The sequence below is a fragment of the Triturus cristatus genome, chromosome 11 (genome assembly GCF_964204655.1).
Source record: "Triturus cristatus chromosome 11, aTriCri1.1, whole genome shotgun sequence".
Classification (NCBI taxonomy): domain Eukaryota; kingdom Metazoa; phylum Chordata; class Amphibia; order Caudata; family Salamandridae; genus Triturus; species Triturus cristatus.
Window position 1 is genome coordinate 759,948,339 of NC_140594.1, and position 20,869 is coordinate 759,969,207.

The window sequence follows — 20,869 nt, forward strand, 5'->3', positions numbered from 1 at the left end:
CTCAGTCTCCACTACTCACTCTCTACTACTCTCTCTCTAATACTCACTCTCTACTACTCTCTACTACTCACTCTCCACTACTCTCTACTACTCACTCTACTACTCACTCTCTACTACTCACTCTACTACTCTCTCCTACTCACTCTCTGCTACTCTCTCTACTACTCTCTACTACTCTCTATTACTTATCCTCTACTCTCTACCTCTCTCTCTACTACTCTCTACCTCTCTACCTCTACCTCTCTAACTCTACGTCTCTACCTCTACACCTCTACCTCTCTACCTCTCTCTACCTCTCTCTACACGCACACATATGCACATATATGCATATGCATTTATATATATGTATATGTATATATATATATACATACATATATAAACATATATATAATCTGCATATCTATATAAATACAAATATAAATGCATGCATACATATACATATATGCATGTTATGTACATGAAATTTTGAAAAACACTAATAAAAGCAAAGCTAAAAAGCCACCTAATTACAAACAGAATTGCTTTAACTTAAACGAGGGCAAAATGAACCCCCTCATTTTGTTCCTTTGCAAATTAAATGTTTTAAGTGTTACCACTTTATTCCAATCAAGATGGCTTCAGGTGTGCCATAATTTTGACATAAATAAGACTGTTAGCGCTCTAGTTGTTCTTTAAAACACTCTGGGATTTCTGTTATTGGGCTATACTTGGGCTACATCTCGGTGATATTTGTGCTACATTTGGGCTCTTTTGTCTCTGGTGGCCATCTTGGGAGACTTGTTATGAAGTTTCCTAATTTCCTCATTTACTACAGTCTCCTCAGTATGCATACTGTCAGTGTTTTACTTTGATTCAATGAAGAAGGCATTCAGATGTGTCACACATTTGCCATAAATTCAGAATGTTAGCACTTTAGTTGCTCATTAGATCACTGTAGTAAAGCTACTGCTCACCAGGGAAGTCTGCTGCTGGTATTGAATGTGCATGTTTCAGTCTGCATGTCAGAATTCTTTAATGAAATAGAAGAGGATTTGAGAGCACTAATCATACATTCTATGGCAAAATGAACCCCCTCATTTTGTTCCTTTTTAAATTAAATGTTTTAAGAGTTACCACTTTATTCCAATCAAGATGGCTTCAGGTGTGCCATACGTTTATCATAAGTAGGAGTGTTAGCACTCTAGTTGTTCTTTGGAACACTCTGGGAAGCTGCAGTAGAACACAAAGGAATCAACTGACAGTCTCTGCCCTTGTTGGATGTACATGTTTTACTGAGAATGTCAGACTTCATTCTCACATGAATAAGAAAGATAATGTGAATTTACAGAAAATATGCTCTCAGTTTAGCTGATAGATCACCTTCCAAACCTCTGTGGGAAAAGCATGTGAAAATAGTTTTCTCTCAAACATGATTCATGATATCCCAGCAGCAGGCTTTTTCACATCGTAAAATCACCTTAGAACATACCACAATTCCTAAAATGAGTATGGTACAATCAACAAATGATTTATAATGTAACAAAATCTTAAAACCTTCTATTAACTGCAATGCTTTTTAATGAGGTGCTATCATGTATATTGGTCCCAAGATGGCTGCCAACACTTCTTGGATGAAGTGCTGACAGCCAATCAGATCTCACGATGAGATGTGTGGTTAGGCTCCGCCCAGATATATATGTGATTTTACTTTTGATTTTCTCAGGAACTACCGAACGGATTTACACCATTTAAGCAAAAGGCACGACTCTGAACCAAGGTCTACCTTTCTGCCAAATGTGGTGTAATTCCGTTCAGCAGTTCGGTCTGTAGCTGCGTCAACAGGTCCTATGGGAAATTGTGTGGGGAAAACGTGTTTTGGGACCCCCCTTTTTTCTCAGCCCCCACTTGACGAATCACCACGAAACTTTCAGGATAGGAGCGGACCGGAGCTGGCCAAAAGTTTGGAAACTTTTGCGAATATTCGTCAACCGGCGCCAGACTTATTGGGAATAGAATGTTGCGGATTTCCTATGGAAAATAGGTCCTAACTATAACTACCTACTGGCGACTGCCAGTAGGTAATATATATATATATAGATATATAGTCACTGAAAAAACCATAGGTTTTAGGGAAAGTTATAGTTAGTTGGACATTTCACTCGTACAAAACCATAGAAATTCCCCCGTTATAGTTAGTACAGCTAACTATAACTCGCGCCCCCGCAATGCACTGCTGATGACGTCACATATTACATCACTCATGACATGGTCAGTGACATCACTGATGACATCACTGATGACATCTCAGATGACATCACTGATGACATCTCTGATGACTTCATCCATGTGATAATTAGATGCATCTTCTCAAACCCTAATATAAACCTTGATACTCCCACTCTAAATTACAGACTGCCCTTCTCAAAACCATAGACACTCCAACACCAATAACTACATACCCACTCACTGATTCTCAGGTTTACACACACATCCACTCACTCACCCGTATAGTCACTCATACTTATGGTCACCCAGTACAGGACTATCATATGCACTCATATACCTATATAGACACTCACACACTGCCACTCATCCATAGAGGTACTCACACACCTAGTCAATTAATCACACTGCCATTTACTCACCTATACAGTTATACACACACCAGCTCAATTACTCATACAAATACTAGCACATTCTTACACTCTTATACAATCACTGATACAAGCAATCGCACACTCTCACTTATAGCCATTTATATACTCCAACACACATATATACTGCCTTTCACATATGTAGTTACTCACACATGTACCACTGAGATATATATTCACTCACCAACACACCTATACACACACTCACCCACCCATACAGTCCATCACAGATGCACTCTTGAAACCATGCACCCAGTGAATCACCCACTCACACATCTATGCACAGTCACACACCCCACACACACACTCAGGCATCCAAACAGATACTCGGACAACCAATCAATAACCCATATAGACACTCATTTAGCTATTCACAAACCCATGCAGTCGCTTACACACCAAAAGACAGACATTCACACAGTTTAGTCACTAACCCATGCATTCAGTAAGATACGTTTAACCACTCACTTATAGTCATTCACACACCTACTAAATCATCCATTCAGACACTTATACACCCACTCATTCTTCAATACACATTTCCCTATATATATTAAACATATTTAAACTTTACAGAAACATACAGTCACAGGATGATGTCATCAGTGATGTCATTTGAGATGTCATCAGTGATCTCACTGACCATGTCATGAGTGATGTAATATGTGACGTCATCAGCAGTGCATTGCGGGGGCGCGAGTTATAGTTAGCTGTACTAACTATAACGGGGAATTTCTATGGTTTTGTACGAGTGAAATGTCCAACTAACTATGACGTTCCTGAAACGTATGGTTTTTTCAGTGAATTTCTATGGTTTTTTAAATACTAATTTCTAACTATAACGTGCCTGAAACCTATGTTTTTTTAAAGTGAATTACAAAGGTTTTTTAAATGCTAGTTTCTAACTATGTCTACAGAGGTAGGACATGTGAAGAAAGAAGAAAAAAACGCACAGAAAGAAGCAAAATAAATGCAGAAAGAAGCAACAGAAGTCCACAAACACAAAGAAAAGTGCAGGAAGAAGCAAGACATGTGCAGAAAGAACCAACAGAGGAGCAGAAAGAGGTCTTGTTGCAAAATCATCCTGTGCCCACAACTTTTTCAGACGGGTACTGGTGGTAACTGACTCTGACTAACCAGGCCTAGAGCCAGTGCTATGCTAAAAGACACTTAGAATACAGTGAAAACACCTACATACACTAGGGAACACTATGTGTTGGGGTACCCCTGTGATTAGCATGACCTCCTCTGTAAGGCCCTAGTACATAATAGGGCAGGGGGATTAAAACTACCTCTTAAAACGCGCTACGGGGCACGTTTGCAGACTGGTGAAGGGGGGGCCTGAGGTGACGTATCCAAACACGCACTGTGGCCGTTTTAAGATGGGAGATTACAACTCCTCCCCCTGCTCTGGCATTCTTGTGGAGCAGCGCAGTGGCGCTTACTGGAAGCACCTGATGTGCTAGTTGGCCCCCAAGGATTGAAAGGAAATTAATTCCCTAACTTTAAACGCGCCACAGGGCGTGTTTGCACACATGGCACCTCAGGCCCCGCCCACCCTCTTCACCACTGTGCAAACGCACCCTGTGGCACGTTTTAAGTTGAGGGATAAAGTCCCCTTCAATCCTGAGGGCCCCTGGGGGCCAACTAGCCTACCAGGTACCTCCAGTAAGCACCACAGAGCTGCGTTGCACAGAGGTGGAAAAAGGGGCACGGCCTGGACCACCTCTCAGCGACGCAGTGCAGTGGCACTTACTGGAAGCACCTGGTGGGCTAGTTGGCCCCAGGGTCCCTCAGGATTCAAAGGGAATTAATTCCCCAACTTTAAACGCGCCACAGGGCGTGTTTGTACACATGTCACCTCAGGCACCGCCTCCTCCCTTCACTATTGTGAAAAATCACCCTGTGGCGTGTTTTAAGTTGGGAGATTAAGTACCCTTGAATCCTGAGGGTCCCTGAGGTCCAACTAGCCCACAAGGTACCTCCAGTAAGCGCCACAAAGCTGCGCTGCAGAGAGGTGTAAAAAGGGGCGTAGCCTCTGAACACCTCTCTGCAACACAGCTCGTAGGTCCCCGGGGCTGCGGGTGGGCCATGAGCCCCCGCAAATATTCAATGAAAACCCCAGCGGGTGGCGGTCCCCAGGGCTCCGGGGGCCTGCCTGGGCCCCCGGGACTTCGCCCACCGGGGGGCTAAATATTAACGAAGCGCGGCAGTCCGCGCTTCGTTTTATTTTTTTTTTCACGGCAGGATCCGCGGATCCTCCGCGGCCGATTTAAAAGAAGAAATAAATACTTTTTTGGGCCCTGGGGGTCCTTGTGGGACCCCCTGAGCAGGCCTAGGGGGTCAGGGCATTTCTACCCTGAAGCCCTTTTCTTGTTTTGCGCGTTTGTTTTACTGTTTTCTTGTGCCTCGGTTCTACCGAGGCAGAAGATGGCTGCCAACACTTCCTGGTTTGAAGTGTTGACAGCCAATTAGAATGCAGCTCGTGATCGGCAGGGTGCACGGATCCACCGCGGACATAGATATCAAAACTTCTATTTTTTGACTTTCTCAGCAACTACTGAACGGATTTACACCATTTCAAAAACAGGGCGCTTTCTGAGCCAAGCACTACCTTTTTGCCAAATTTGGTGTAATTCCGTTCAGCGGTTTGGGCTGTAGCCGAGTCTAAAGTTTCCTACGGGAATTAACATGGAGTAAACACGTTTTGGGACCCCCCTATTTTCTCAGCCCCCGCTTGCCGAATCACCCCGAAACTTTCAAGACAAGAGCTGACCGGAGCGCCCCACTAGTTTTGAAAATTTCGCAATGATTCGTCATATATATATATATATATATATATTCACTGAAAAAACCATAGGTTTCAGGGGCGTTATAGTCATTTGAGATGTCATCAGTGATGTCATGAGTGATGTCACTGACCATGTCATGAGTGATGTAATATGTGATGTCATCAGCAGTGCATTGCGGGCGCGCGAGTTATAGTTAGCTGAACTAACTATAACGGGGGAATTTCAATGGTTTTGTACGAGTGAAAAGTCCAGCTAACTATAACGCCCCTGAAACCTATGGTTTTTTCAGTGAATTTCTAAGGTTTTTTAAATGCTAATTCCTAACTATAACGTGCCTGAAACCTATGGTTTTTTCAGTGAATTTCAAAGGTTTTTTAAATGCTAATTTCTAACTATGCCTACAGAGATAGGACATGTGAAGAAAGAAGAAAAACGCACAGAAAGAAAAAAAAGAAATGCAGAAAGAAGCAACAGAAGTCCTCAAAGACGAAGAAAAGTGCAGGAAGAAGGATAACGTGCAGAAAGAACAAATAGAAGAGCAGAAAGAAGCCTTGTTGCAAAATCATCCTGTACCCTCAACTTTTTCAGACGGATACTGGTGGTAACTGAGTCTGACTAACCAGTCCTAGAGCCAGTGCTATGTTAAAAGACACTCAGAATACAGTGAAAACACCTACATACACTCGGGAACACTATGCGTTGGGGTCCCCCTGTGATCAGCATGACCTCCTCTGTAAGCCCCTAGTATATAATAGGGCAGGGGATTAAAACTACCTCTTAAAACGCGCCACAGGGCATGTTTGCACACGTCACCTCAGGCCCCGTCCCCTCACTTCCCCACTGTGTAAACACGCCCTGTGGCCGTTTTAAGTTGGGAGATTAAGTCCCCTTGAATCCTGAGGGTCCCTAGGGTCCAACTAGACCACTAGGTACCTCCAGTAAGCGCCACAGAGCTGCGTTGCAGAGAGATGTAAAAAGGTGCACGGCCTAGACCACCTCTCTGCAACGCAGCGCTGTGGCGCTTACTGGAAACACCTGGTGGGCTAGTTGGCCCCCAGGGTCCCTCAGGATTGAAGGGGAATTATTTCCCCAACTTAAAACGCGCCACAGGGCTTGTTTGCACACGTTAACTCAGGCCCCGTCCCCTCCCTTCACCACTGTGTAAACACGCCCTGTGGCTGTTTTTAGTTGGGAGATTAAGTTCATTTGAATCCTGAGGGTCCCTAGGGTCCAACTAGCCCACTAGGTACCTCCAGTAAGTGCCACAGAGCTGCGTTGCAGAGAGGTGTAAAAAGTGGCACGGCCTGGACCACCTCACTGCAACGCAGCTCAGTGGCGCTTACTGGAAGCACCTGGTGGGCTAGTTAGCCCCCAGGGGCCCTCAGGATTGAAGGGGAATTATTTCCCCAACTTAAAACTCGCCATAGGGCGTGTTTGCACACGTCACCTCAGGCCCCGTCCCCTCCCTTCCCCACTGTGTAAACACGCCCTGTGGCCGTTTTTTAAGTTGGGAGATTAAGTCCCCTTGAATCCTGAGGCTCCCTAGGGGCAAAATAGCCCACTAGGTACGTCCAGTAAGCGCCATTGCAGAGAGGTGTAAAAAGGGGCACGGCCTGTACCACCTCTCTGCAACGCAGAGTAGTGGCACTTACTGGAAGCACCTGGTGAGCTAGTTGGCCCCCAGGGTCCCTCATGATTGAAAGGGAATTATTTCCCCAACTTAAAACGCGCCACAGGGCGTGTTTGCACACGTCACCTCAGGCCCCATCCCCTCCCTTCACCACTGTGTAAACGCGCCCTGTGACCGTTCTAAGTTGAGAGATTAAGTACCCTTGAATCCTAAGGGTCCCTAGAAGCAAACTAGCCCACTAGGTACCTCCAGTAAGCGCCACAGAGCTGCGTTGCATAGAGGTGTAAAAAGGGGCGTGGCCTCAGAACACCTGTCTGCAACGCAGCTCCCTGGTGCATACTGAAGATACCTGTTGGGCTAGTTGGCCCTCAGGGACCCTCAGTATTGAAGGGGAATTAATTCCCCAACTTACAACTGGCCAGGGGGCGCGTTTGCAGAGTGCTGCAAGGAGGGGGCGTGGCCTCCGGCGCGATGCCGGTCTTTTATTTATTTTATTTTTTTAAGAAGGAGGGCTGTGTGGCCCCCCTTCTTTTTCTAATTTACTGGCCCTGGGGACCCCATCCCCCAGGGCCTGCACCCTCATTTTTTTTGTTGAAAAAAATAAATTTGGCCCTCCCAAGGCCTTAATCGGCCCCGGGGACCCCAACCCCCGGGTCATGGACTTTTTTTTTTTTTATTCTTTAGGAGGGGGCTGCGTTGCCCCCCTCCTCAGGCCACTTATGGCCCCGGGGACCCCATCCCCCGGGGCCGGCCTTTGTTTTTTATTATTTTTTAAAAATACATATTTATAGAAAAACCTAGGACATGCTGGACAAACCGTATGTACCTATCACCATGACGATTTGCGTGATATTCATTAAAAGGCGACTATGCACACAATGAATCCACATGGAATGTATTTACACCGCTAGTGAAGCTCTGACGTGTCTGACGCCCTACCGTGCCTAATCCCGGCGCCCCCGCCGGTGGGTACTCTCCAAGTAGACACCCTTGTTGTTTATTTATACAAACATGGGTAGCTATTGACGGGCACATTTAATATACACGCACAAGAGGAGCCAAGATGGCGACCGGGACGGCAGCGTAGATTCCCGGCTCCGTGAACCTCCGCATCCCGCACGGATATCCTGCACGAGATCCTCAGTCTGCGCTATGAGATCGTGTTTGTGAATGAGAGTGGCAACCGATCGTGTAACTCCGAGGTTTCTGGCTGCCGAACCGCCGGAGAAATCTGCAGTTGAACTTTGCGGCCCGTGCAGCCCCGGAGCCGGGACCTCGAGTGGACGCCTTGGCCGGGTGGCAGTTTAACAACAGCGGCCTGTGGTGACTGGGTGGAGTCGGTCCACCGAAGCGGTGCTACCCTCGGCCTGCATTTCGCCGTAGTCGCTCCCACTGCTAAGCGTAGCGGACCGAGGACATGCCCGGGGGTGCAATTCCCAGATTCTTCGGTGCTTGCCCCTGCCTTTGACGGTGAGCTGCCCGGACGCCGCCCCTAGCTCGCCCTGATCCTTGCGGGCTGCTCCCGGATTTTCGCGGGAGCTGGTCCGTGGTGGGGACGACTGCTGCCCGTGTCCACGCAACGGCTGAATTTGTGCCTGCCCCCGGACCCCTGTCTTCAGCGACGTGGACCTCGAGGCGCTTGTCCCTGGGTCCCGGCCCCAATACGAGTCGGGCCTTCCCGGCGGTCATCTTGTTGCGATGCAGCCTACCATCCTGTCCACTGGGTCGCAGCAGGTTTGGGAGTGTGTGACTTTTGAGAGTGTGGCGGAGCGATCGCAGAGAGCTGTGCTGGGGTACGGCGACCTCCTAGAGGCCCTTGGTGCCCTTCATTTCTCCTTGGCTCGTGGCGTCGGGGTCTTGGGGAGTAAGCTCGATGGTGTGGCATCAGCGTTGGGACAGTGGCGGCATGCTGGTCCACAGGTACACAGGGGCTTCCCACACTGCACACAGGAGGATAATGTCGCGGCCACCCCTGCGATTAGTGCACAGCCGGACACTCCGGACAGTATGCTACCGTGTGATCGGCTAACTGAGGGTTTGATCTGTTCCGGAGGTATTGGACCTGAGTGGAAGGCGGTGGCCTCGTCCCGTGCACGGCCTCCGGCGACCCAGGGACAATTCCAGCAACATTTGTCTACTTTGGCTGATTCAGCCTCCCTGGACCTTGTGTGCAGTGCAGATCCTGGGGCAGCACTGGGAAAGACGTCCCTCCAGGATGCGGACTGTGTTGGTGCTCAGAGACTTCCACCCCACCTGTGTGCGTCGCTTCCCGGTTGTTTTTGGACACTCCTTTACCTTGGAACATCGGACATGGTGCTGGGTCGAGGGGTAGGCATGGGCAGAATTGCAAAGAGTGGTCAAGGATGAGGCCGATCCTTCGGGGGTGGTCATCTAGTAGACGGGCGGACTCATGGTCGCATACTCTCAGGACATGGTTATTAGCAGATTTGGTGCATGATGCTCCCCATCCCCTTGTTTGATATGGTCGATTTGGTGCTGCTTATTGATTGCGGTGGGGAGACCTCACCGTGCGGGAGGGAGAAGCCGGGGGTATGTTTTGAAGGCCCTCCTCCAGTTTATTATACTTTCTCCACCCCCCCGTCTGGTGGGGTTCTTTCTCACTCCTCTTTCCCTGTTTCTTCTATATTTCGGGTCTAGTTCCAGGGCGACAGGCACACTGCTGGGGGGGCGTACTCATTTGCAGAGGTGCAGGGTGGGGGGTTGGGGGAGGGGACTCTTTAGTCTTTACCTTTTTCCATGGCCTCCTTTTTCTTCTCCGCTTCTTCTTGCTTTTTTCTTTTCTGGGATCAGCGCGGTACACCTCCTTTGTTGTGAATCGTCGCCTCTTCATGTGTGCCACAGTTTCCGGGGTGTTCTCTGGGCGTTAGGTACGGGGGCCTGCAGGCGCAACTGTTTTTGATATTCTTCCCCATCCGGAATTTCCTGTGTCTGCGCCATTGATCCAATAGATTGCTGTTTATTGCTTACGTCTATTATTCTGCCTGCCCCTTATCGCTGTCGGGAAATTGTTTGGCACCTGATCCTAATGTCTTGTTTCATTATAAAATGAAAAACCCCTTTTCTCCTGGTGTCCTACCTGCGCGGCTCACTGGCCGGACTATATTAGAATGAAGATTCTGCTCTCCGAGGTGCCGCCTGTGTTTACATTTGATCTTATTGCTTTGATTGCTTAGCGGCCGGCCCCGGGGGGTTGTAGGCCCATACTTGTTAATGATTGAAATGTCAATAAAGGTTTTTTCAAAAAAAAAAAAAATAATAATAATATACACGCACACCAAGCCATTCAAAGGGGATTCGACAAAAATTTGACCAAACTATGCAAGAAACCCCCCTCACGGTTAATAAAACACACATCCACCGCCGGATGTGTTATACTTTTTATTTTACTCTCTGGAAAGGAGACGAACCTCACTTGAGAGTCACAGCGTGCTCCAGGCTGAGCCCAATGCTGTGTTATACCCACCAGTGCCCCCCGAGTGCCTCACACCTCTGTGTTGTATTCCACCAGCTAGTGCGTATGCTATGACACTCTCTAGCCCATGTGCACTGTAACACCACCCCGTGAATATGTCATGCCACACTTGCCTTCGCACGGGTTATATTGCCCCATCTAACGTGCCTTCCTCGATGCCTATGTTATAACGCACAGCGCTATGCCATACATATTACAATCTGGGATCCATATCTTTGTCACAGTGCATATGCAATGTTACACTCCCCAGCACATATTTTATATTACAACTTTAGAGACTAGTTAGGTTACACAACACTGCCCTGTGCATATTACATTCCAAGGCGCATATCGCATAGCACGCGCTAGTGCCTGTGCTATCTCGCGCTCTCCAATGAATCTGTCATTGCGCACAATGTATTGCATATTATATTTCACGCCCCGGTTCATCTTATATCACACTTTTTGGTGCATAGTTTATACCATATACTATATCTAGTTTTCATTTTCAATCGTGCTCTCAGAACTATGTTCTATATAACACTGCGTCCACCTACCCTTTATACGGGCATTACATTTTGCGATGGGGGGTGGAGGGTCAGGGGGTGTTTCTGCCAAGTGAGCCCGGAGTCACAGTCACAAACGTCCTCTTCTTCCTGAATAAAAGTGAGATTATGCTGCATACTTGTTCATATTTTAAGTAGTTCGCACAGACACACATTTTAAAAACAATAAAGTTCCTAATACCCACCTTCTCTGAACAGTTAGCTTGCTGCCCCATCCACCTCCTCCCTATCCTCTGTTGTCTGAATCCATGGACTAGCCTCCTCCCTCCTGCCATGCATGGTATGATGTGCTGCCACTGCCCTCCATTTAGCATGATGTACCAGTCCACTCCTCCTGCCCTCCATTGCCCAATTCTATGGCCCATCATTGACCTCCTGCTTAGCCTCTGTGCTTAGCTTGCTGTCCCTATTCTCCTTCCCCCTGCCCTCCGATGTCTTTGTGGATGCCCCTGCTCCATCCTTTTTGCCCACCATGTTCCATGGACCTGCCACTCCTTTTTTTATTTTTATTTTTTATATTTTATTTGCAGTTTGAATACATCAGTACAGAAACATATCAAGCCAGAATAGAATACAATACATACTATTAATAAGCGCTGTAAAAAAGACTTAAAAGACTTTTAAAAAAAACAGGTTTAAAAACTTATGACCTTTACTACCTATCTCCCTCCAAGTCAATATTGGGGCCCATAATCTATTTCCAAAATCCCGCTTTTTTAACTTTTCAACTCATATAGGCATCTCTCACTGTTATGAATGCTCAATAGTCTAGAGAGCCACATTTGAAATGAAGGGGGCGATACATCTTTCCAACCCAAGGCAATTAAGATCCGCAGCACCGCCACAGACATAAAAACCAGCGCTTCCTCAGCCTGTGCCAATTTCTGCTTATGATCACACCCCAGTAGCATCAGGGTCGAGGATAGATCGATCTTATGACCTAGCAGCCCCTCCCAAAACTTTCCAACTTCCCTTAATAATGAGGACAATGAGCTGCAATTAAAAAACATATGCAACATATCAGCTTGACCGGCATTACATCTGGGGCATCTATCATCTACCCTAACCCCCCAAGCGAATAATTTGGCAGGAGAATGATATAAATTAAATACAGTTTGGTAATGCTGGGCCCTCAAGTTTGTAGATCTGAATACATTTCTGTTCAGAGTAAGGGCCAGATCAAGATCTACATCGGGGTCTCCCAATTTCAAAGCCAAAGCTGCCTCCGTTTTTTCCATATCATCTCGCGATTCTGCGATTAGCTGCTTATAGACCCATTTTACCTTCCTATGTCCCACAATTAACAATTCGATTATGGGGACCTCCTCCATTGAAATGGGTTTTGGTCTCAATGCCTTTAATGAGCATATAACTTGACTAAACAAAAACCAGTGATTGACCGGGATGCCAAACCTTTGTTGGAGGTCATCAAAACCGAATGGTTCGGGGCCCCCCCAGATATCCCCAAAGGTCCTGATGCCGAGATCCCTCCATACCTGCAAATTCCTATCGGCCCCCACATAGGGGAGCAGACTAGAGTTACACAGGTGGAGATAACAATTTACCTTTGGGATTTTGCAATACTTAGAGATAGACCTCCAAACCCCCCAGACCCCTTCCAAATCTTCAGACGTGGCCGCTTATAATATCTACGGTCGACTTCACGCCAGAGCAACCCTATGGCCTCTTCCCCGATTAACAACTCGAAAATAGAAGGTAGGTCCTGGACCGTCAAGTTAATAACACCGGGCATAACCTTATGTTGAAACAAAATAGTCATTTGAGTCAAAAGACAGGACCAATGATATAATCTCAGGTTTGGTAAGTCCAACCCTCCCCTCTCCCTGGGGAGCGACATATAATTTGTGGACCGCCTGATCCTGCCAAACTGCCAAATAAATCTTATAAAAATAGACTCCAAACTTTTAATTAGTTTGTCCTCCAAAAATAGGGGTATAGCTCTAAACAAATAAAGCACTCTAGGAAATATTGACATTTTTAAAAACATTTACCTCCCAATCAGGGAAAAATGAAACACATCTATCCTCTTTAACTCCTTTTCGATGGATTTCAAAAGTGGAGGATAATTCTCGGCTATTATTTCCTCTACTGAGGCGTTGATCTTAATCCCTAGATATGTTGCTGAATCCACATATCTTGTGTCGCTTTTACATAAATTCCTGGTACAAATGATTTGAGTTTTGGATTTGTTTAAAAGATAACCCGACCGCTTGCCAAACTCCTCTGCTATTTCGACCAGGGCCAAGAGTGCCTGCTGGGGATTGGTAGTAATAATTGCCAGGTCATCGACATAGGCCAAGATTTTACTATAATGACCATTACAAACCACCGGGCTAATCTTGGGGGACCCTAGAATTTTCTGAATAAGAGAGTCGATGTACAGTGCAAAGAGGATCGGGGAGCAAGGGCAGCCTTGGCGGGTACCTCTCTTAATGGCTATCTTCTCAGAGCTCTCACCCATGACCACCACCCTCGCAACTGGATCTACATACATTGCTTTGAGAGCTCTGATAGCTTTCTCCCCAAAACCTCTCCCAGCCAGCACACCCCATAAGAAATCCCATACGACCCTATCAAAGGCCTTTTCTGCGTCGAGCAGGATCATCGCCATCTCCCCTCCCCCTGCCACCTGGGCATCGAACAACGCTATTGCTCTTCTGATATGGTCCGTAGTACTGCGACCCGGGATAAACCCATGCTGCCAGGGGGAGACGAGCCGACCAATGATCCTGCCCAACCTTTTCGCCCAAATCTTCGAATATAATTTTGTATCCGCATTGATTAGCGAAATTGGTCGATAGGAGCCCAGTTTCTCACGGGGTTTCCCTTTCTTATGGAAGACTACAATGTTGGTTTCTCGCCAGGAGGCTGGAACCACTCCTGTACACATTATTCCATTGAATAGATCAAGTAATAATGGTATAATCACTGGCTCAAAACATTTGTAGACCTCCAGAGGGATCCCATCCGGGCCGGCGGCCTTACCGGAAGCTAACTCACGCAGAGCCTCAATTATCTCACCCCCACTAATACAATTCATCCTTCTCCAAAGTATCGAGGCGAGGACCATTATCGACCACCTCGACCCCCTGATTCTCATCCCGCCTTTCCTCATCATACAGACGTTGGTAAAAGTTTTCAAAAGCCTGAGTTATCTCCTTTATCTCTGTATATTCCTCCCCGTTTTCTTCAATCAAAGAAATTCTATTTCTAGCTTTCCCCGGCCTAATTTGTAAAGCTAAAACCCTGCCAGCCTGCTCTCCCGTTTCGTAGCGTTTGGCCTTAGATGTTTGGTACTCTCCAGAAGCCTTCTGAATAATCAGCTTCTGGAGTTCTGCTCTGATTTTCAACAGTTCGCTCTGACTCTTACTGCTATCCCCTCCGGAGGTTATATCTCTCATGTGCTGCTCTTCTACGGCAGACAAAGTACCCATTAACCCCTCCACTTCCCTGTTATCCTCTTTTCTTATCCTGGCCCCACTACTTATACATTCGCCCCTTAGAGCAGCTTTGAACGACTCCCACACACCATTCCTGGAAGCACTATACCTATTGGCCGCAAAAAACTCGTCAACCCATTTCAACATATGCCCGGTGAATCTACTATCCAACAATAAACGCCTCTCAAAGGTCCACCTGGTCCCAACCCGATGCTGTCCCGCTAATTCATAAGTCAATATCAGGGGATTGTGGTCGGACAAAAATTTTGGGAGTTTCATTATTCCTACTCTATTCATTTCATTAGAGGAAATAAAAAAATAGTCCAACTTAGTAAACTTCTGATAAGGATTTGAAAAATAAGTATAGCCGGGATTTAACGGTTCTTTCATACCCCATACATCCTTCAACCCATGTGAATCGATAAGGGCTTTTATTGCCCTAAAAACTCTTGGTTTTTGGCCCTGATACACTACAGAGTCGCTCCAGTCAGAGGAGATATTCAGATCACCGCACATAATTATGGGGGTTGGCCAGGAAGCTAGCTCTAATTCTAAAAGGTCAAAGAGCTCTGGATCATCATCATTTGGCACATACACTACACAAAGTGTCAGGCCCCTTTCTAATTCCACTAAGGCCCACCTCCCGTGACTATCCGACTTTGTCCGCCTGACCCCTCCCAAAAACGTTTTTAATAAAATCGCGACCCCCCTATTTGTTGAAGATTGGGTAGAACAAGCCGCCAACTCAAAGCCACTAAGAGACATAAGGCTCCTTTTAGACCAGGGTAGGTGAGTCTCCTGCAGGCAAAGAATATCGATTCCATTATTCTTAACAAAATAGGCTAGCCTTAAACGTTTCCTCCAATCGTTTAACCCACCTATATTAATTGAACAGACCTTAATGCGAGTCATCTTTATGCACTATTTGAACATAATAATAAACCTGTTCTTTATACAACTTCTGTATCTCCAAAACCATTACATGGCTAAAAAAATAAACAAAATGAAACAAACTGCACTTTTTCCCCTTATTTTCCCCCCTTTTAACCCCCACACCTCTACACCCCCTCCTCCCAGCCCAGACCCCCTCCCTCCCGTAGTAGACCCACCCCCTTTTGCTGTCCCTCCCCCAACCCCTCCTTGGTGAAGCGCTCAGACCTAGTCTGTGCATATGATGGAGTTGCAGTGGGCATGTGAGGACAGAAAAAAAACCACACAATTTATAGTACCCTTTATAGCCCCTTAGCTTAGCTGAAGCTAAATGCTCTGAACAAAAATAACTCGGTTCCCGACCCGCCCCCAGTACCTATATGATTATACTCCCAACCTATTTCCAGTCCAGTAACTAATCGACCTTCTTGCCCAGGGAGGCCAGATACTCCTTCGCTTTGATTTCAGATGGAAAAAAGAGGGTCCTCCCTTCATTGATCACCTTTAGCTGAACTGGATTTATGAGATAGGCTTGTATTCCCTTCTCCTGAAAGGGTTTAATCATTTCCCTCAATCGCCATCTCCTCTCCACAGTCGTGTGGCAAAAATCAGGGCGAACAAAGAAGGAAAACCCATCGCCGCTCCTCCTAGCATCTGGTCTAGCCTTTTCTGCAATGGACTGTCTCAAAATAAAATTACCGAAAAAAATCAAAACAGCTCTAGGTTTGTCACCTGCTTTAACATTAGAGCGAACCTTAAAGGGGGTACGGTGGACACGTTGTATTTCTGTAGACCAATTCCAGCTTGAAAGCTCTGGGAAAGCTTGCTCAAAGAGCTTGATGATGAACACTCTTATGTCCGACCCTTCCACCCCCTCCGGAATCCCCAAGACCCTCAGGTTGTTCTTACGAAGCCTGTTCTCCATCTCCTCCATTTTCCACTGTAGGTCCACAACCTGGAAACTATGGGCGTTGACACTGCATGTAGCAGCAGCTGCCTCGGCCTCCGTGGATACCACCCTCTCTTCCAAGTTAGTCACTCTGTCTGCCGTATTCGTGCAAACTTTCGATAGCTTCCTTACTACTCCCTGCATCTTCCGCATGGCGGCCTGTGCCTTGCAATTATCCTGGCGGGTTTCCTCTCTATGAGCAAGTATCTCCTGATGTATAGTCTCCAAGAGTGAACGATGAGGACTACCCGGCACAGATCCACCTTGCAGGGCCAGGTCAGGCGAGTGATCCCAGCTCAGTTCTCAGGTAGAGTGACCGATTTTCAAAGACTGACTCTTAACCACCGGAGGCCGCGTTACCGGAGGAGCATCATCAGAGTCCGATTCTGCGCCTGAATAGGAGCTATGCTCTTCTTCCTCGGACCATTCCGCCCCATCAGAGACAGAGAAATAATATTCGCTCGGCACTTTCTCGGTAGTCGTACCGATAGGCAATGTATCGGTTTTCTGTGGCTCATTGTTTACACTACGGCATCCCTTCCCCACATCCAAAGAAGCTGTTGCGGCCTCAGCGGGGGGAAGTGGCTCAACTAGAAGGGCTTCCTTATCTGCAGGGGCAGATAGGGGGCTTAAGATGTTAACTGAGGATAGACCAGTGGGGGTGGCAGAGTCAATACGCTCTTCAACAGACAAAGAAGAATTACCAGAGAGAGTATCCGCCGATACATTCAAAACCACCTCGACAGTCTTCTCCTTCTCCTTCTCTTTACCTATTTTAGGAAAAATATCCGCGATTAAAGCTGCTGCGGGCCGGGTCCTGCCTCCCCCCTGCTGTTTCCTTTTCGTTTGTCCTACTGGCAACTGGAGTCCTCGCAGGTCCTCAGCCCTCTCAGCCTCAATCTCCTCCTTCTGAGATTTTTTTCCTCCATGAAGCGTAGATTTGGAGCCAACAGCAACTTTGGGGGCCATAGTATCCCACTGTGTTCTGGACACCGAGAATCTCCTACCGAGATTGTCAGGACTACCCCTTTCAAGCTTTCCTGGCCGCAGACTGGAAGGCACCACTCTCCGCGGCCTCCGGATCAGACTCGGGAAGCTCGCGTAATCGGTAAGCAGACGTGAGAGCCGCGAACGCGGCCAGCGCCAGACGGAGAGCCTGTCTCGAGGACCGGCACCCGGTAAGTGCCGTCGGCATATCGGAGTTTTGTTGCTGGATTCACGGAACATGCACTTTCTTCTGCCGGGATCAGGTCGGGTCGGGTCGGACCGTGTCCTAGGGGCTTAACGCATCTCGATGTCCTCGCTGCCCAACTGCATCAGCCTCCGTTACGGGGCCGCCATCTTGCTTCTCCGGCCCATAGTTCTCTAATGGTGTCGGACCTGCCACTCCTATCTACTCTGAGTGTTCTGTTGAGCTGCCACTCCCCTCCCACCTGCCTAGCATTGTCAGATGACTGTAACCTGTCCCTGCCACCTCCACCCTGCCTGTCCGCATGGCATACCCCTATCCCATTCCTCCTGTACTCCATGGTCCATTTTACTGCCACACCCTCCTGCCCTCCCTGGTCTGTTGTGCTGCAACTGCTCCTCCTGCCTGCCCTGCGCGGTCTGTTGTGAGGCCCCTTCCCCTGAACTCTCTTGTCTGTGCCCAGGTCCTGACCCTCCCTTCTATCCTCCATGGTCCTTTGTGCATGCCCCTGCACCCTCCTTCTTGCCCATCATAGCCATTGTGCTACCACGAACCTCCCACTTGCCATGCATGGTCTTCTGTGCTGCCATGGCCCCTCCCACCTTCCCTGTGTGGTCATCTAGCTGCCCCTGACCCCCTCCCACCTTCCCTCCATGGTCTGCCTGAATGCCATCATAGTCTCATTGTTGCTCTCCATGGTGTGTCTTGTTTCTAGTGCCCATCCTGCCTGACCTCCATGGTCATCTTGCTGCTACTGCCCTGCCCCCTTGCCCCCAGCCCTCTGTTTCCATGTGCAGACCCCTATTCCCTCCCTCCTGGCTTGTCTGTTCCATTGTAATGCTCCTGATCCGTCCCTCCTGCCCTTTATGGTCTGTTATGCTGCAGCTTTCTCTCCTGTCTGTCCATTATGGTCAGCTAGCTACCATTGCCTCTTTCCCCTCTGTTCTCTGTTGTCCATGTGCATGGTCCTGTCCCCTCCCTATTGCTTTTTATGGATTGTTGTGCTGCACTGCGGTCCCGCATGCGCTGTGTGGTGTATTGTGCTGCTGCAAACCCTGACGCCTGCCCTGTAGGGTCAGATTGGTGCACCTCTCCATGTCCCTCCTGTCCTCTGTTATCCAAGTCCATGTCCCTACCCCAATTCCTCCTGCCTACCATGGTCCAATGTACCATACTTGCGAACATTTTGAACTTGGTAAGAGGGAGATTTTGAAAAAAAACTGTGGTATTGATTTTCCCCTTTGAGTTACATTGAAAAAGAGGAGATTGTAGATAGGAGACAGATCAAATAAAGCCCATTTGAGCTTAAAAACATTGGACGTTTCCTGGCTGAAACGGGTCTGTTGGCATGTATGGTTGTACTACCACTGACTCTTCCTTCTGCCCACAATGGTCTATTATATTGCCACAGCCTCTCTTGCCAGTCCTGTATTGTTGGTTTGTTGCCCCTGCCCCTTTTCCACTGCCCTCCATAGTCTGTTGTGCTGCCACTGCCCTTCCTGCCTGCCCAGTGTGGTCAAATTGTTGCATCTGCACTCTCCTACCTGCCTTCAATTTTCAGAGTCCGTGCCCCTGGCCTCTGCCTCTCAACAGTATCCCAATGAACAACTAGATTGCTAACATTCTATATTTATTACAAAAGTGTGGAACGCCTGAAGTCATCTTGATGTAATCAAAACTGTAATACCTAGAGTATTTCCTGTAGAAATTACATATATGAGAGGGTCTTATTTGCATCAAAATTATGGTTAGTGCTCTAAAAAACTAAAATGAGGACATATTTTCTGAGTTTTCAAATAGCGACAAAGAACTTTTAAATTATTTGTAATCTTTATGTTTTTTTATCCAGTTGACCACTTGATTAAATGTTGCACCTAGGGGAGAGGATGTGGTGTTACTTCCAGAGCTGCAGACTTTGCAACTGGGGAACCAGGTTGGAGTTTCTGCTTCAGCTCAACATTCTGTGATTCTGGTCAAATCACGTAATCTTCCCATGTCTACAACCAAAATGAATTTGACCTTGTGTGATGTAACCAAAGCTCATGTAAAGCACTCCAATACCTGACAAGTCTGCACTATATAAAACTACTAATACACAAACAAATAAGTGTTTTGCACACTTCTGTCATTGGGCTACATTTGGGCTCTTTTGTCTCTGGTGGCCATCTTGGGAGATTTATTTGTTATGAAGTTTACTAATTTCCTCATTTACTGCAGTCTCCTCAGTGGGAATACTTTCAGTTTTTTATTTTGGTTCCATCAAGAAGGTATTCAGATGTGTCACACATTTGCCATAAATTCTGAATGTTAGCACTCTAGTTGCTCATTAGATCACTGTAGTAAAACTACTGCTCACCAGGGAAGTCTGCTGCTGGTATTCAAAGTGCATGTTTCAGTCTGCATGTCAGAATTTTTTTATGAAATAGAAGAGGATTTGAGAAGTCAAAATGTGCCCTAATTTTTCTTTCTGCAGCACTAATCATAATTTCTATGGCAAAATGAACCCCCTCATTTTGTTCCTTTGTAAATTAAATGTTTTAAGTGTTACCACTTTATTCCAATCAAGATGGCTTCAGGTGTGCCATACTTTTGTCATAAGTAAGACTGTTAGCGCTCTAGTTGTTCGTTAGAACACTCTGGGACATTCTGTCATTGGGCTATACTTGGGCTACATCTGGGTGATATTTGGGCTACATTTGGGCTCTTTTGTCTCTGGTGGCCATATTGGGAGACTTATTTGTTATGATGTTTCCTAATTTCCTCATTTACTACAGTCTTCTCAGTAGGAAATACTTTCAGTTTTTTACTTTGATTCCATCAAGAAGGCATTCAGATGTGTCACACTTTTGCCATAAATTCAGAATGTTAGCACTCTAGTTGCTTATTAGATCACTGTAGTAAAGCTACTGCTCACCAGGGAAATCTGCTGCTGGTAGTGAAAGTGCATGTTTCAGTCTGCATGTCATAATTTTTTAATGAAATAGAAGAGGATTTGAGAAGTCACTCAAAATGTGCCCTAATTTTTCTTTCTGCAGCACTAATCATACTTTCTATGGCAAAATGAACCCCCTCATTTTGTTCCTTTTTAAATTAAATGTTTTAAGAGTTACCACTTTATTCCAACCAAGATGGCTTCAGGTGTGCCATACGTTTGTCATAAGTAGGACTGTTAGCGCTCTAGTTGTTCTTTAGAACACTCTGGGAAGCTGCAGTAGAACACAAAGGAATCAACTGACAGTCTCTGCCT

The 20,869-nt window shown here is 46.7% G+C and overlaps 1 protein-coding gene across 10 annotated transcripts in view; it reads right to left on the reverse strand.

The window, feature by feature from the left end:
* The window catches only part of AMMECR1L (AMMECR1 like), a 1,417,960-nt gene that overhangs the window by 92,049 nt on the left and 1,305,042 nt on the right, over positions 1–20,869 (reverse strand). The gene's annotated exons all lie outside the window — the stretch shown is intronic.